Source organism: Myotis nattereri, assembly GCF_964212035.1.
Source record: "Myotis nattereri genome assembly, chromosome: 10".
Taxonomy (NCBI): domain Eukaryota; kingdom Metazoa; phylum Chordata; class Mammalia; order Chiroptera; family Vespertilionidae; genus Myotis; species Myotis nattereri.
In genome coordinates, this window is record NC_138085.1 from 50,884,721 (window position 1) to 50,902,049 (window position 17,329).

General features: G+C 40.1%; 1 protein-coding gene across 6 annotated transcripts in view; it reads right to left on the reverse strand.

The window, feature by feature from the left end:
* Positions 1-17,329, reverse strand: part of LOC308525966 (uncharacterized protein) — a 627,300-nt gene that overhangs the window by 88,347 nt on the left and 521,624 nt on the right. For 3 of the 6 annotated variants that reach the window (XR_013996500.1, XR_013996501.1, XM_081100859.1), the window contains one exon: positions 3,292-3,455. The gene's annotated coding sequence lies outside the window, so the exon portion shown is untranslated. Of the gene's footprint in view, positions 1-55; positions 169-328; positions 473-3,291; positions 3,456-11,314; positions 11,473-17,329 lie in introns of all 6 variants that reach the window. The other 3 variants (XR_013996503.1, XM_081100858.1, XR_013996502.1) reach the window with 2 other exon arrangements.

The following is a 17,329-nucleotide window of genomic DNA, read 5'->3' on the forward strand; positions in this document are numbered from 1 at the left end:
GACATGCAGCAGGATGAAGCACCTGCATTGACCAAAAATCCACCTGGCTACTCACCGTAGAAATCTAACGTCTCCACATCCTGGAAACATCACATAGCTGGACACTGACAATGGTCTGTTAGCAAGTTAGGTTAGAGCTGTCCATTTCCCATTTTATCTACTTCTCTCCTGTAATAACCAAACCACAGACTATCACGAACTTTTGACTTTTTCTCCACCTTCCCCAGAAACTCACAACACATGAAGATGAATTATGCAAGATAATTGCTTATGTGTAATAACTCTGACATGAAGGAACCTGGGGATGCTGCCTTCCGTCGTCTCTCACCAAGTTGTTTTGCCATATTTCTGAGGTGTAGAGGGGCGGACGTGAACCTTCTCCTCTTCGCAGAACAACCTCTGGATGTGGTAGGTCCAGGCTGGAATTTGGCAGTAAGGATCACGCCCCCTTCTTGTTGTGGAGATAAATGACCTAATATTTTGAAAATGATAACAATGTCTTCTATTTCTATACCCTTCCTGTTTTTCATGCACATTGGCATCTGTGGTGTCATTAGCTCTACACACCAAACATTACATTGGCATAAACGTTTTGATATTTTTCTCAACAATACATCTCTGTACTTCATTTGATCACCACAATCAGGAAGGGAAATATTGTTTTCCTTTTTATCAATGAAGAAACTGAGGGTTAGAGAGAGGGTAATGTCCTCAGCTCATAAGCTAGCATTTAAACCTGGATGACTCTTTGCAAAGTCCAATGTTCATTCGTTTCCAACCATCTTCATTTGGTGCACGGGGAAATGAGGCCATTCCCTAAGGCCGTGGTCGGCAAACCGTGGCTCGCGAGCCACATGTGGCTCTTTGGCCCCTTGAGTGTGGCTCTTCCACAAAATACCGGCTCTTCCACAAAATACCGACTTCTGCGCATGGGCCACGAAGTTTCAGTCGCACTGTACGTGCTCAGCCGCACATGGTATTTTGTGGAAGAGCCACACTCAAGGGGCCAAAGAGCCGCATGTGGCTCGCGAGCTGCAGTTTGCCGAGCCACGGTTTGCCAACCACTGCCCTAAGGAATCGTGAAAGAAATAAGCCACACATTCCATCTCACAGAAGGAAGTTACAGTGGTAGGTATGTGGCCACGGCCAGTGAAAACTTCCCAAAGCCTTTGTATGAACTCCAAATCCAGTGCACTTCCAAAAGCTAGGCTCCTAGAGACGGTTCCTATTGACACTTTCTCTGCTTGTTATGTTAGCCTTGCTTTGTTGGCTGTAGAGCCAGCAGCCAGGGACAGCAGGAAGACTGAGCCAAGCGGCGGTCTGTTCGTCCCCTGGGGACAGGGGTGTTTCACCAAGTTAGCTGTCTCTTGAAAGGACGGCCACTGCAGCATCTTGCTCTCTCCCGGTTTTGTTATCCCTGAGATAATAAATAAAGGCTCATTCTGTTGTGTCCAAAAGACCCTTTTCAGGAGACTTGCTCTTGCTGGAAGTCTCCCGAGCTTCCTCACCTGATTGCAGTCAGAGGCTGGGCATTTCCAATTAAATTAGAACAAATAACAAAAATGAGAGTGGGAAGGAGGAGGAACACACCAGCAAAGACTGGTATTCATTTGAAGTAGCCAATGAGAAAAATGGAGGCTGAAAACCCAACTATGACTGGCAGAGATTGATGTTTGTCAGCTCATCTTAGGTTAAAAGAGCTGTGGTGAGAATCTGTGGGGACGACAACTTCAGGGCAGTTTTGTCTAGAATACTCTGATGCAGATGTGGCCAGGATACACGGGGAGAAGTTTTACATTTAGACCTGCATTTTTATGTTTCTCATACTGTAATACGATCTCTATTTGGTTATAGGATGGCATATGCAAGACAGGAGGTATAGATCTTGGAAGGTGGGAAGAGTATATGTCCCATTGTGCCATTTTTCTTCTACCAAGTCCTGCCATGGATGAACTCTTCATTTGAGCTCAAAATTCTGCTGGAGCTGTGCCTAGAGATTTTCACTGAATAAGGATGGATGGGAAGGTAGGGGATGAATTCTTGTAGTACCTGGCCTTAATACACTCCAATACCAGTAAGATAGTTTAAAATTAAATGGAAGGACTTATGGACCAAGATTACAGTGTGACCATTACTGGAGTGATTTCGAACAGAATTCTTATTGTTCCATTAAAAAACAACATGAAATCAATAGCCTAACAAAGCCCCAGCATCCCTTTGGCCTCTTTGATACCAGTTTTTGTTGGTTACACCTTTATCCCATCTGCCTGATACATTGCTCTCACCTATTTCAGCTGCACTAGATATCACAGGATCCTAGAATAGCATTAATATATTGGATAGGACAACCTGCCTTCACCATCCAGATGCGGAAAGGACATTTATGTTTAATGTGCACTTTCAATCCTATTAGTCAAAGTAATATATTGTATAATAAAATATATCGTCTTATTCCAGTACTCTCATCCTGAAGAAACAATGAGCACATGGAAACATAACTCAGATTATATTGTCTGTCAACAAAGGCAAGCTCTCCAACAAACTCAAACCCTATTTTGATAAAATAAACTATTTAATACTAGAGAGTTAACTTAATCTTGTGCCCAAACTAGTTGCATCCACATATTAAAGGCCATTATTAACTAGGCAAAGAGATTTGAGAGAACACAATGGATGATTACTTTATAAGAGACATTCTTGCATGCAGCATTAAAAATGCAATTTGGTCCTAGGGCTGTCCCCTCCCATCACTCCCCATTTTAATTCCCACTGGCCAGGCATAAGGAAAACTTCCAAGTCTGGAAAGAAGCTGGTGTGACTGGGTATTTCCTCAGAAATGTGACAATCTCTTTATTAAAAAGAAACAATAAACATGCAGGAATGAGCAGAGAAAATGTCTCTTAAGGCCATTATTTTTAGCTGAGCGTTGTTGTGACTGTTTCCTTGGCTAAACCATGAACATGTTTTCTGCACAAGCCCGGTCAGCGAGTGGCCTTAATTAACTTTCGCATGGAAAACGCGGCGGTTTACCACTTATTAAATACCCACCACACTAAGTTACAATTTTATCCTTCCACATCTCACTTAGTCAAGACACCTCAAAAAACCCACAATGCTGAATAGCTGGTGATTTAAAAACAGGCACCACGTATAATTATCAGGCTGAAAACACAGGCTGTGAGGGAAGTTTACTAAAACCTGGGCAGCTTTCATTTCCAGACGGAATGATATAATTTGTAAATTGAGGCGAAAGGGTAAGTCACTAAGAAAGATAGAATAAGCTGATCTTACTCAGGAAAGGAATTCAACAAATATCAAGTGCTTGCTTTGTGTTCCAGATACTGAGTATTCTTCCAACTTCCTCATGTCTAGGAATTGCAGGAGGTGGTAAACGGAGTTCAGGATTTGCTGGAGAAGGAAGAGGCGAATCTCAGCATTTTTAAATGGTATGCCCCCTACAGAAGGAAGAAAGCATATGAAATTACTCATCAAACTAATTTACTCTTAATACAACATACAAGTAGACTAACCAAGCTCATTTCATCAAGCATTTTTATTCATGAGGGAGATGATGCAGTTTGAGATTCAATTGAGACAAAATTAGTTTTTGTGATTAGCTAGGTTGAGTGGTTAAGGTATAGTAATAATGACATCATTATTTCTTCTCCCCTCTCATACAATACTCAGAGAAACATTCACACACACACACACACACACACACACACACACACACACACACCCTCACCTCCATCTGTCTAAATTTGACTTGCGAATCTTCAACTAGTGTTGTGTATGTTTCAACTTGTGTACTCTCAGAATAAAAAAAAAAAGTGAATCCACCTCTCGTTGAAATTCCACTGTGTATAAAATGGTCTTGGAATCTGAAGGGGGAAAAAAAAATCCTTCTACAAAGAGAACATGTGAAAGGGCCAAGGGAGAGCATAACTGAAAAAATATATAAAAATGCAAATTTTCTTAAACTTCAGCTTTGGATGGACTGAAGCATAAGTGAGAACTTCAACAAAGCAATAGAAAAAGATGACAGCTCAGAGTTTCAGAAATTTAAGACAGCAGCAGGATTAGACACTTTGGGTTGTCTTCGCACACATTTCTTAGGGGAGTTAATTCCATTTGACATGCAAGACCAAAGCAAGATTACAGAGGCACAGCCCCATGGCGAGGTGTACGCTATAGCTAAAAGCTGGGATTTGAATAATTGTGCAGGCTTACTCCAAGAATCAGGGGAGAACAGAATGAATGGATTATTACAAGGAACCTTGTACATTTTTAACTGCTGGACTTAATAAAATACCCTCTATGTGAGAGTTAGGTTATGGTCGTCTGCACTCACTCTAGCTGAAGTTTGTGGTAGAATCCATCAAGAATGAGGAAAAACAGAAGCTGTTAAAAAACATAGAAAGAAAAGAAAAGAATTTTGTAATGAATGACTGGGCTGGGTCATGCCCCTGTGATTTACGGAGGCACAGAAAATTTGGAAAACTTGAAATCAACACATTCGAGCCCCTGTGAAGGTACAGGGAATTCATTTCCTGAGCAAAGTCGAAGGAACGGAGAGTAGAGTTCAGGTGCAAGTGGGCCACAAAAAGGTGCGTTTTAATTTCACTATTTCAGCTCGTTAAGGAGGTCGTTTGTTACTGAGAAAAATTGCTAAACCACACATCATTATTTATGTATATGTATAAACGTGGCCTCTTTCCTTGGGATCTGTGGAAGCACTTGTCTGTAAGAGGCAGGAAGAGTAACAGTTCTAAAGACTTCTCCCTGCTTCATTATCTGTCCAGTGAGAATTACTAAAATTCTTTATGTAATTCTTACTTAGTGCCCATTAAAGTGAAAGATTCAAATGCTAGACAGTGCAAGGCTTAGAGAAGCTTTAAGAAAGGGAACATAGTCTTGTAACAGCTGAGAATTATGAAAAGCTGCCTGTTGACAGTAGCCAAATAGACCTTTCATTTTAAAAGCCACTGATTCATATTGGAAACGATTTGATTTGATTTTTCTCCCTTAAAATAGTCTTCCTCTCATCTCCTCCTGAGCCCACTTCTGACCCTCCCATAGCCCTATCCAGCCCTGCGCGAGGGGGGGGGGGGGGGGGGGGGGGGGGAGTCAGCCCTAGGGAGGAGAAAGGGCTCTGGGGTCAGGGCACTGGGGCAGTGCGCCCTCTGCTGGAAGCCAGCCTGAGGTCCAGCTGAGAAAATTCCCCAGAGCCTGCCTCCAGGAAAGCCAGAGATGCACATTGCCAGTAGGGAAAGCCTCTACTGGGAGGGGCATCTCTTTCTCATCCCTGCTGGTGGAGATTAGAGGGGGGACGTGAGAGGATGCCAGTGCTTCATTAAACCAGAGCTCCAGTGCCGCTCTTCCCACAAAACATGTCTGTCAGCCTCAGCCTGCCATGTAAAATGGCAACAGGAATGACGAACGCATTACAAATTTGTAGACCCTAAAATTAAACTCCACCTCATTTATTTCATATTTCAGCAGGCTGGGGATGGCTGACATTAGAGGCACACCGCTTTCCTGTGAAGCTCCGCGGTTTCTTCCTTGGAGGAGGCATCTATACTCTGCTGTAAGGACGCTCTCGGTCTCCCCAAAGCCCCCTTTCTGCGTGGTGCCGCGCACCGGTCTGCAGAAGAAAGTCGGGAATTGTAGCCCCGGGAGGGAAGCAAATGGAAACGCCACCACGGAAAGGCGAAGAGCTCATCTTCCCCCATTGGTCTCTGTGCATCATTTGCATCCTTGCTAAAATGTGAGGTTGCAAACCAGGAGCGCCGGCTGGGAGCTTGTTAGATACGCAGGAGCCCAGGCCCCACCTAGAGCTACTGAATCCGAATCTGCATTTGAACAAGATTCCCTGTGAGTCATAGGAGCTGAATCACCAGCAACCCTAGAACACGGAGCTTTACAAGAGGAAGGAGGCCTAGATGCCACCTGCTCTCTTGGATAAGAAAATCAAGGCCCGAAGAAGAACACAGCTCCTTACACATCTAAGGGGGATTGTACACAGGCCTCCATTTGGTTTGCTACCAACACTGAAACACAGTGATCACAGGCTTTGGCTGTTAGCCTCCTCACGCTTATTACAAAACCAACAGAACGCGTACCGCCCTCGGGTGGGAGGGACCCCGTCTTCCAATCAGCTCGCACCACTGAAATGACTGGTCTAAATTGTGCGGGATTGACATAGAGATGGGATTCTGATATTGCTTCTATTCACATAGTGATTGATGAAACACATGGGGAAAATAAATTGAATTATGTTATAATCTCCTAGGGAAACATAATTAAGTTGTAAAGCATGCCCACGAAATTCTAAAAACCTTATAGCATCTAGGCAGTGACTTCTCCTGCATGATCAATAATTATATTAATTAAAGATAATTATTTTGATAGGATGGTGTGACTTTGGGGTTCCACTTATTCTTGATTTGATGTATTGATCCAATGGTGAAGACTTGGTTGGTGCAAGAGCTAGATGTAAAGAATTCCTTGGAGGACCCCAAAAGTTTTATTATATTTATGCTAACTTGTATTAATTTGTAATTCCTGACCACCAATTTGATGCTTATTCACAATCCAATGAATAATACTTGTGCAAGATCAACAGAATAGTCCATTCGCCATTCTTAATTCTGTATGAACAAGCAACAAGCTATCTCCAGCAAGTAACAGGTAATATATAAAATATAAAGTCCAATATTCCTTGAAATTTGGACATTTCAGGAGTTCCAATACATTCTTTGTATGTATGTAGGATGCTCAAGCACATTTGTGGCAATTCGGGGCCAGGGAACTAAAGAAGCTGACCCAAAGTTAGCAGTCGCAGAAAGTTGGTGTGAGCATTCACTATCTTCTTTGCAAACACTTAGGTCTGGTTATGAAGATTAGCCCTGGGACACATCTGGCAGTGCACATTCTAGGCATAGTCAAAAACTGAGATTTCTGGTTGATTCTCTCTCTGCATGTTCCCAATTCACCCTCAGCAAATGTGTACCTTCTGACTTTCATAAAAGCTTCAATGATCAACATCAACAGAAATCAAAGAATGAGACAGGGATGTAAATTGAAAGTAATAATGCAAGAAATCATATAACAAATATACCCAAGTTTTTTTAAAGGCAACAATCAATGTGTGTTTTTAACTTCCCTGAATTATCTACATTATTCTAGATAACTTGTTAGGTTGTTGTAACATTTAGGGGTAATGTAGTTGAAAGAATCACAATTAAGGTATTAAGAATGAAATAATTTCAATTTCATATTGTATCATCAAAATTTCCTTAAATTATTATAAAAGATCTTGCTGACATTATGTTCACTACGCGAGAGGTCATAGATTTTTCCCTCAATGAGGTAGAAAGTGCAGTATTTAACTTTCTTGGAGGTTTGATATTTACTGAAGTGGAATATTGCCTAATGAACTAGCAGCTTGTCCTCTCCACTTACTAGTATTCAGTCTGGAGTGTGTGTGTGTGTGTGTGTGTGTGTGTGTGTGTGTGTGCATGTGTGTGGCAGGGTATTCCCTGTTCTATGATATTAGGGTTTTGAAAGTATGCAACTATTGAATGAAATGAGAAAAAATATAGGAAGTGTTTAGCAAGTGTTATTTACAATAGCTAGGATTTAGAGAGAGCCCAAATGCCCATCAGTAGATGAGTGGATTAAAAACCTGTGGCACATTTACACAATGGAATACTATGCAGCTGTAAAACAAAGGATCTCTTACCCTTTGAGACAGCATGGAGGCACGTGGAGAATATTATACTAAGTAAAACAGGCCAATCAGAGAAAGACAAGTAACACACGATCTCACTTATATGTGGAATCTAATGAACAAAATAAACTGATGAACAAAAAAGATCCAGAGACGTTGAAGCGTGTAACAGACTGATGTGTTTCAGAGGGAAGGGAGGTGTGGAGCAGGAATTCACCAATGAACTTATACGTATATATACATAGTCCATGGACAGACAATAGTTGGGGAAGGCCTGGGGAGAAGGGAGAAGGTAAGAGGGTAAGTCGGGGGAAGAGGGGATGGGAGGATAAAGGGAACATCTGTAATACTTTCAACAGTAAAAGTGAAGGCTAAGGAGCCAATGTCACCTGGTTTGAATCTTGGATCTGCCACTTACCAACTATGGCTACAAGTAACATAACCTCTCCCTATGCCTCAGTTTCTACATCTGTAAAATAAGGATAACACCTAATGGGGTTGTTGTAAGGATTTAGTTAATTAATGAGCAAAAGGCAACTAGAACATGCATGAGATGTACTAAGTACTCGATTTATAATGTCTATTATTACTATTGCCCTCATAATTTATTTAGGTTGACTTATGTGTGGTCATATTACAATATATTAAAGAATAGTCTTCTTTAAACTCACCTGTCAGAGGATCAGAAAGCCAAGTTTTAGTCCCCAGATTAACATCTACGTTCTTTTCTTTCTTTTTTTCTAATCCTCAGCTGAGGATATTTTTCTATTGATTTTCAGAGAGTGGAAGAGAGAGGGAAAGACAGAGAGAAACATTAATTGGTTGGTTGCCTCCTGCATGCACCCTGACCAGGGCCTAGGGCAGGGAGGAGCCTGTAACCGAGGTACATGCCCTTGGCCATAATCAAACCCAGGACCCTTTTGGCCCCAGGCTGATGCTCTATCCACTGAGTCAAACTGGCTAGGGAAAAATCTACTTTCTTAATAAAAAAAGTTTAGAAAAAGAAGAAGGTACTCATGAGGACTTGAAAACACAAAGTTACCCATGTTATAATTGGGCAACACACACACAGGGACACAGAACAGCAATAGCCCAATGCCATAAAGGAAGCTAAATATGACCCAATATTTCAGTGAGAGATCTTAGCATTCAAGAGCAGAATAACCTGAGAACCAAATAATGCAGAAAACAGCCCTGAGGTCCCTTTGTCTTTCCTCAGGTAAAATCAATTCTGTTATTATCCACCGTTGGGTACAGAATGGCATAGAAACAGCATGGTTTCAGCCAGCAATGCCTCTCAGAGAGCCGGTTGCATGGGTAATATTCCACACCCTGATTTACTCAGCATTGTCAAGAGAGAAAAGGAGAGATCCATCTTAGGTAAGAAAATGTACTCTAAGAAACGACACACTAGAAAAGACAAGAGGGAAGGAAAATCAGGGCAAATTCATCAAGAGTTAAGTATGCTAGGCTGCTTCCATCACAGATATAGAGTCCAAAGACTAAAACCAACCACAGAAATATTGCCAGGCCTAATGTCTTCCTCTCTGTTCTTTCACAGGGGGATTGAGTAGCCCTATTTCCTATGCATGGGAGGGAAATGCACTACATCTATGATGCGGCACGTCAGAGTGAAACAGAAAGATATTCTAAAGAAACTCAGCAGACTTGTGAATGTGGCATTGTGGAACACATGAAATAGGCCAACAATGATTGAAAGTAAGAAAATGACTTGGTCTTTCTTAAAACTACAACAATTAGGCAATTGAGTTAACTAACAGGACTTGAGAAGATATAAGCAAGTGTTGTTGTTTTTATTAACAAAGGGAGTGAGGAGACAAATTTTAGTCAGAATGAAAGAAGGTTAATGATCCCTCCCCATAGGCAGAGCCAAGATTTCTCAAATGAGTTTTCTCCTGAAAGAGGTGGAAATGAAATATATGAAGCAAAATGACAGGTGCTGTTGTCTAAATGTAGGCAGTGATGGTATCCTATTCTACAGACCAAGCTGTGAGTAACTGAATGCAAGATAAAGCAAAAATATAGAAAAAGCCATTCAGTAATAGAAACATACAAATGCAGTGTGTATAGCAGTACTGAGCAGGGTACTGCTCTGTAGAACTGATTAGTAAGGGGAGAGGTGAAGAGAACCAAGGGGATTTGCAGAGATTAGGATGTAGCAAGCTTTGTCCAAAAAGATTGTATAAAGTTCTTATTGGCCTTGAATCTGAAATAAGCTAAAACTAAAACCAACAACAGGAAAACCTACCTCCCATCATGAAAGACCCTCTGATCTTTTGGTATATCTTAGTCAAGCAACTTACCTTTTCACATGAACCATTTACAATAATCTTTGTATTCTCCTATGCAAAATCATTCTGAATGGCACCTCTCTGTCTTTTGGGATGGGGTAAAGTGAGGGAACACATTTACTATATATTTTTTATGTTAAAGCAGGACTGAGAAAGACCTGAACAACAATAACAACAATTTCATCCACAACAGCTGAGCTCTGAGAAAACACAGAGCTTGACAAAGCTTGAAGGCCAGGGTCCAAGGTGAACAAGAACAAGAGTCCAAAATGTGAGATTGTCAGGTGGGTATCAAGAACATGGGCGTTTGTATTTCCAAACTCTAAGGACTTTGCTCCAGAGTGTGTTCCATTGCGAGGGACATTGTCACTTCCTCTAAGTAACCAGCAACAAAAGATAATAGTTTGAAGGAATAAAGGAAAAAAATAATCCAGCCTACATGTACTAAGGAATATCAAACTAAAGATAATCTTTAAGAAACACAGAAGTACAGGCAGTAGTTGACAATTGCTGTGAGTTGGGTGGACAGAAAGCACCTCTGTCTGCGGGCTTCTCTCTGATAATCACTGCTCAGACTAGGGGCCATCATTAAAGAGGCAATTAAGTGTGTAGCCCTTCAGGGCTATGAGAGCTACTCAGCCAAAAGGGCAGTGGTCCCCTCCTTTGTTTTAATTGGAGAGTCCTGAAACCACTTCTGTTGGAGGTGATCTAACTTGTTCTGTGGGAACTTTGAAGATCTTTTTTTAAATATTTTTTATTGATTTTTTTACATAGAGGAAGGGAGAGGAATAGAGAGATAGAAACATCAGTGAGGGAGCAACATCGACCAGCTGCCTCCTGCACAGCTCCCACTGGGGATGTGCCCGAAACCGAGGCATATGCCCTTGACCAGAATCGAACCTGGGACCCTTCAGTCCGCAGGCCGATGCTCTATCCACTGAGCCAAATCGGTTTGAAGATCTTCATGCCAGATGAGATGTTTGTGTCTCCAGTGATGAACAGGATGAGAAAAAGTAGCTCTTGACCTTGGCCAAGGTAGACATCTATGCCACGGATTCAGAAACAGAAGGCTCAAGGGCAGAAAGAAGCCAAAGGACTCCTGCAACTGTGTTTAAAGATCACTCCCAGTGGGCGCTCCTGGGAGCAAATGATGACTAACTAGGCAGGCAAGAGAGAAAAAGAAACAGAACGAGAAACAGGAATTTTTAGGAATGCAAATGCAACTCCAAATCAGGAAACCTTAGCCAACAACAGTTCTCAAACCTCTCACCTGGTGCAAGAGTGGAGAAGGGACAATTTCTGTGCATTAGCCAATCCGGGATTGGCCAAGAAGCAGGGGGAGCTGTGGTAGCTGTAGGGCCAAACACGACATATCCCAGAGCCTCAGGCCCATCTTCTACTTTCTTTCATTTTGACTTCCTTGGTGACCTGTGGTTTTGAGGGAAAGGAAGAAGAAGAAGAAGAAGAAGAAGAAAAAGAAGAAGAAGAAGAAGAAGAAGAAGAAGAAGAAGAAGAAGAAGAAGAAGAAGAAGAAGAAGACAGATATAGATATTCATATATGTATTCACATGCTTATTATATTCTTTTTTATAAATGGCAATAAAGGCAAAAATGAGAAGAATCTAATTTGCAGTTCAGTTTTCCAGTCGCAGTTCTGGCTCACCAATGAATCCTCTTATATATGGAGCTGACTGGAGGGAGGGGTGGGATTGAATAACAAATTTATGTGATACAATCACATCATTTACAATCACATAATGGACCATATCCCAATTTTCAAAAGGCATAAAGTATCCTCATTAATACGATAAGTGCAGCAGTCAAATCAGCAGTGTGATTTTATCAGGGTTTTGACTGTACATGAATTAGAATGTAGCATGCACACAGAATTTCTAATGGGAAGGCTTTAACATTCACTGAATGTATTTCCTACTGTCATTTGCATCGCATTAAAGTGGAATTCTACATAAAAGGATAAAGAGAATATATCCTAAATTATAGTTTTCCATAGTTGTCATGTCCACACATAGAAAAATCTGATTCATAAGCTTGAACATGATCCTAAATCTGAAAAGACCCCACTAGTTCCCTATTTGTTGGTGGGTTTTATGTGGTTGTCGGAACTGGGCATAGTTCAGCTCAGTAAGGTCAAATTGTCAGGACAAAGCTAATGCAGATCTCTGCGGGGTATGGGGGGAAGCTGGGTGCAGGCAGTGGGTGGTGGAGGATGGTTGTAGCCACTGTCTCTTACTCTAGTATCTTATTAATACCGTGACCGCATTTTCCATCCTATGCCATATTGCTAACAAGTCTCATGTTTCTGAGAAGTAGATGTTGTTGTTCTGAAAGCTTCTACCTTCAATTTGTTCACTTTAATAGAATATATAGACCTAGACAAATGTAAAAGTTCAGTTCTGTTTATTTCACCCTGAGTGAGTATGTGTGCATTGCTGTACACATAGGATATGTATTAAACCCCTGCTTCATATCAAGCTTGTGTATGTCTACTTGTATGTTGAAATATGTCAGAAGTTAATCTCCTGATAATAGAAAGTGTGCTTAGTGGTTTGTATACACTGAGGCAAAAAAAAGCAACTTGTCATTTCTCATTAACTTCACAGAGAAGTCAGCAATTGGTATGTAGTAGCAAATGCCGAACCCTGGGACTCTCAGAGTGGTTTGCATCCTAGAAGAGGCCAGGTTTCTCCTGCTAAGCTGATACCATGACTAGGAGTGGTGAATGCCTACCTGCATACATACTGACTACCTGTCCACTGGCTAGAGTGACTGGTCTATGCCTGGGAATTTGTACTCCAGATGACTTAACTCTGTTAACATTTTAGAGGCTAAACAGAAAGACATGTATGGAACTTGGGGTAAAATAGTTCAAATCCACAACAAATCTTACAAGTGCATTTTGCACCTAGAAAAACCATTTTATGTATGCACATGGCATGGGCCCATGTGGAATGAATGGCTTTCAAAATGGCCAGCCCATCCATTTTAATAATTTTATCTTTAATAATTTGTCTAATCACATCATCTTTGATAGAGATCAAAGATTGCATAGATTAGTGTTTGGCATTGATGGCTACATACTGCAGCCAATTCTGATTCATTTCCCTTAAATATACATACATTGCATATATCTTACACCATTGTTAGGAAATGCCATGTCTTTTGATATCTAGAAACAGTTTTTAAAAAACATTTATAATGGCCACAGATTTTACCCTAGGAGTTCTCTCTCTCTCTCTCTCTCTCTCTCTCTCTCTCTCTCTCTCTCTCTCATTCTCCCTCTCCTTCTCTTCACCCCTCCCTCCCTTTCTCCTCTCCTTTCTTTCTTCTCTTTCTCTCCTTTATATTTTTGGTATTTAATATAAGAATTGAAATTTGGACCAAAAAGATAAATATTAATGTCCACTTTCAACCATGATAAAATTGTTCTCTTTAATACCTAAAATACTTTAAATGACAAGAACTCTGTGGAGGGGCCATTTATGAATGATGGATCTTAAAATTAGTACAATAATATTAACGCAATGATTTCTGTCCCAACATGAATACATAGTACCACTGTAGACTTCACAGTGGGCAGTCCACCTATTGGAATCCTGGCCTCACTGTTCACTGCTGTTCACTGGCTGGGAGAGCACTATTAGCCCCCTCTCCTCTCTAAGGAACAGTTTACTTATTTATAAATAACATTGAAATTATAATATTTCAATAATATTATTTTAATAATAATATTGAAATTATTGACTTATTGTTTCTATGAAACAGGATGATGCACATCAAGTATCTAGAGTAATTCCTGACACAATGAAAAGAGTTCATGCAAGTTTGATCCACCATACAAGAGGTTTTGCTTTGTTCTGGCCAAAAGCTAAGAGCATATACATCTTCTTGAAGAATCAGATGCTATGAAACCTAATTTCAATCTGTTTTCCCATCCATTATAACTGTATAAATTCAAGTAAGCAAACCATCTTATCTCCTCCAATAAAATTAGGATAAGTTTAACTTCCCTTCTTGTCCCTACTGAGTCCCTATGGATGTTACTAAATTTCAGAAATTAAGAGAAGTATATTAGAGCCAAGAGAGACCATGGTCTCTTTTATTATTTGACTAGAGGCCCAATGCACAAGATTCGTGCACTGGCGGAGCGGGGAGGTCCATCAGCCTGGCCTATGCCCTCTCGCAGTCAGGGACTCCCTCAGGGAATGTCCACCTGCCGGGGATCGGGCCTAAGCTGGCAGTCAGACATCCCTCTCACAGTCCAGGACCCCTTGCTCCTTACTGTCCACCTGCATTGGAGGTGGGAGAGGCTTCTGCCACCCACTGCTACGCTCTGCGCTCGCCAGCTGTGAGCCCAGCTGGCTGTTCCTCAGGACTGCCTTGGAGGCAGGAGAGCCTCCCACCACTGCTGCTGGGCTCACCAGTCATAAGCCTGGCTTCTGGCTTAGTGGAGCTACCCCTGTGGGAGCGCACTGACTACCAGAGGGCAGCTCCTGCATTGAGCGTCTGCCCCCTGGTGGTCAGTGAACATCATAGTGACTAGTGTTTCCACCATCCGGTCGATTTGCATATTACTCTTTTATTATATAGGATTTTGTTTAATAAAATGCATATATTTAGGGTTAAAAACATGATGACTTGATATGTGTCATCAAGAATATATATATAATATATATATATATATATTATATATATATAATGAAATGATGACTATGGTTAAGCTAATTAGCATATCTTTTCCTCACATAGCTATCATTTTGTATGTGTGATGAGAGCACCTGAAAGCTACTCAGAGTATTGCCAGTATTCAATTTCTTATTTTTATTATAGTCATCATGCTGTACATTTGATGCTATGTTTTTTAGTGCTTATCGGGGATCAGAAAACAAAATTTATTTAAAACCTTTTCTCACACCTTTTGTCATTTTAATAATTTTATCAGGAACATGGTTACAAGTTGATCACTTGAGCTGGTATTTCTTTGACTTAAAAGAGGAGGGCGTAAAGTTTTCTAGCTTGCCTCCTACTTCACGTTTAGCATAATACATATACAGTTTTACCTAATTTATACAGAGAAAAAAATATTTTTATTGTGGTAATATGTCTGCATAAATAATAGCCAACTAGATTAATATTTCCTTGAACTGCACATTTGTTGCATAATATCAGGTATATCTAAGGCACTGCCTTCCACCTATAGATGAAACCAGTAACCTAACTCAATGAAGTCAAATTTAGGCCTCTATCTTCTTTCCATTTAAATGCATGTTGTTTGTTTTCCAGAGCCTGTCACCCATACTTCTTTGTGTGTTCACATTTTCTGCTCATAAGAATGATTCTAGTATTTTACAGTATATGGATGTGTTAAACTTTTTGGCAAATAATTTATAAAACTGCTTGACCTTTTCATTTTGCATTCTCTTGTCTTCCTTCCTGCCAACCCATGTGTAGGTGTAACATTAGTCATCAATTAAACATATAGATCAGATGCTTTAATACCTCAAAGACTGTGTGTATGAAAAAAGTCTGATTCCATTTAAATCACTGAGGCATCATACTCCAATATGCTATTCATCATCATTGTTTCATCTCTTGTTTTATTGGAAAGAAATTGCTAATATGTAATATTTGTAATATTTCTATCTAAATCTGCTAAATAAGATGTCATTAATGTTGCTTTCACATTTTCTGTGGCTTTGTCCACAAAAGGATAGGGCAGGGAGACCAATACAAGTCAGATATACAACTAATTTAACTAAATTTAGATTTGTATTAACTCCTTAAAATTTGATTGTTCAAGTTCAAATTTTCTCAATAAAATTTATTTATATAAGCAAACAAAGTCATAGGTTTGATCCTGGCAGACATGAGAACTTATGGATTTCTGTTAAACAATTTTAAAAAGTAACAGAAAGGCTAAAAACAAAAAATATACAACCACTTCATTCTTATGCAGCAGCAATTTTCAAAGGGGGGGCTGCAAGAATTTTTTAAACCTGCAATACCTGACTTTTTAGTCAGGGGCACTGATCACTTTCCCTTAAACTGTCCAATAAAAAATTACAATAGCCAGCACAACAACAGATGGTCAGTGTGAATGAACCAAAATTATACTTTTTTTTGGTCAAATAGGCCAAAAATATTAGTTTTTCATGTGCCATATAATTTTAGTGATTAGTTTATGTGTACCATGAGATGAAAAAAGTTGAAAGTCACTGATGTATAGCTTTATTTCAATCTCATTGTTTATATAACATTATTTGTATATTGATAAATAATTTTGGGTCCTCTGGGCTTCAACAAAACTTTGATTTCTCTGATTATGCTTTTTAAAAATCTTCTGAGAATACTCTAAAAAAGATTATTGATAGTATCCACCTTCCCTTTCCATCTTTTTTAAATTCATTCTCTCAATCTACCTATCTATTCATCTTGCTCAATTTCTAGTGATTTACTCTAATGCTTCAGTTGCCCTTTGAGAAACTATTATTCAAAAGAAGACTTTTTATCCCATACATTGTATTGTCATTGTCTTCCTTCATTTACACATCTTGTCTACTTTCCTCCTCCATCGTTTGATTTTTGACAGACTATGCATATGACAGTAATCAGGCCTATCTATGATATGTCCACCTGTGATCAGGGAGCTAATACACCCAGGGGTGTCCTCCAAAGATTTATGTGAAAAGGTAGATTGTGACTCTCCCACTGTCAGAACACTGGACACAGAACTTTCCCTTACCTAGTTTTGGGATGCCCCGGGGAGCAGTAAGCAGGGCATCAGGCTATCGTCATCACATTCATGCAATCCCATTCTTTCAAACAGCTCACATAATGTTTGCAGATGTGTTCATTGGAAGGAATTTCCAGAAACTTTTGCTTATTTCACATTCCCTCCAAGCCCCACACCCGCTTCTACACATGTGGAGTTTCCCCAAAAGCATCAAAATGCTGAAGAATGTAAGCAAAACCTAGTTTTCCTTTTGCCCCTCAACTTCTGTCTTTCTAGATGATGCTAAAACCGTGCAGCAATAAAATTCTGCAGCCTGCTTATCCTGTCAATCAGTCCCCACTTACAAATGTAAAAAAGTCCAGGGAAGTTTGTCCGCTGTTGAATTCTCAGCTTCCCAGGTCATGAAACTGTCCTTTCCCCTGTTGTAAGTAGATTTGTGTTTCACTCAATTCCATATCCAACAATCTATTTCATAGTTAGGTACACCATGAGGTGTAATACCTTGAATGTATTTATTGTGGTGTTTTCTTTCTT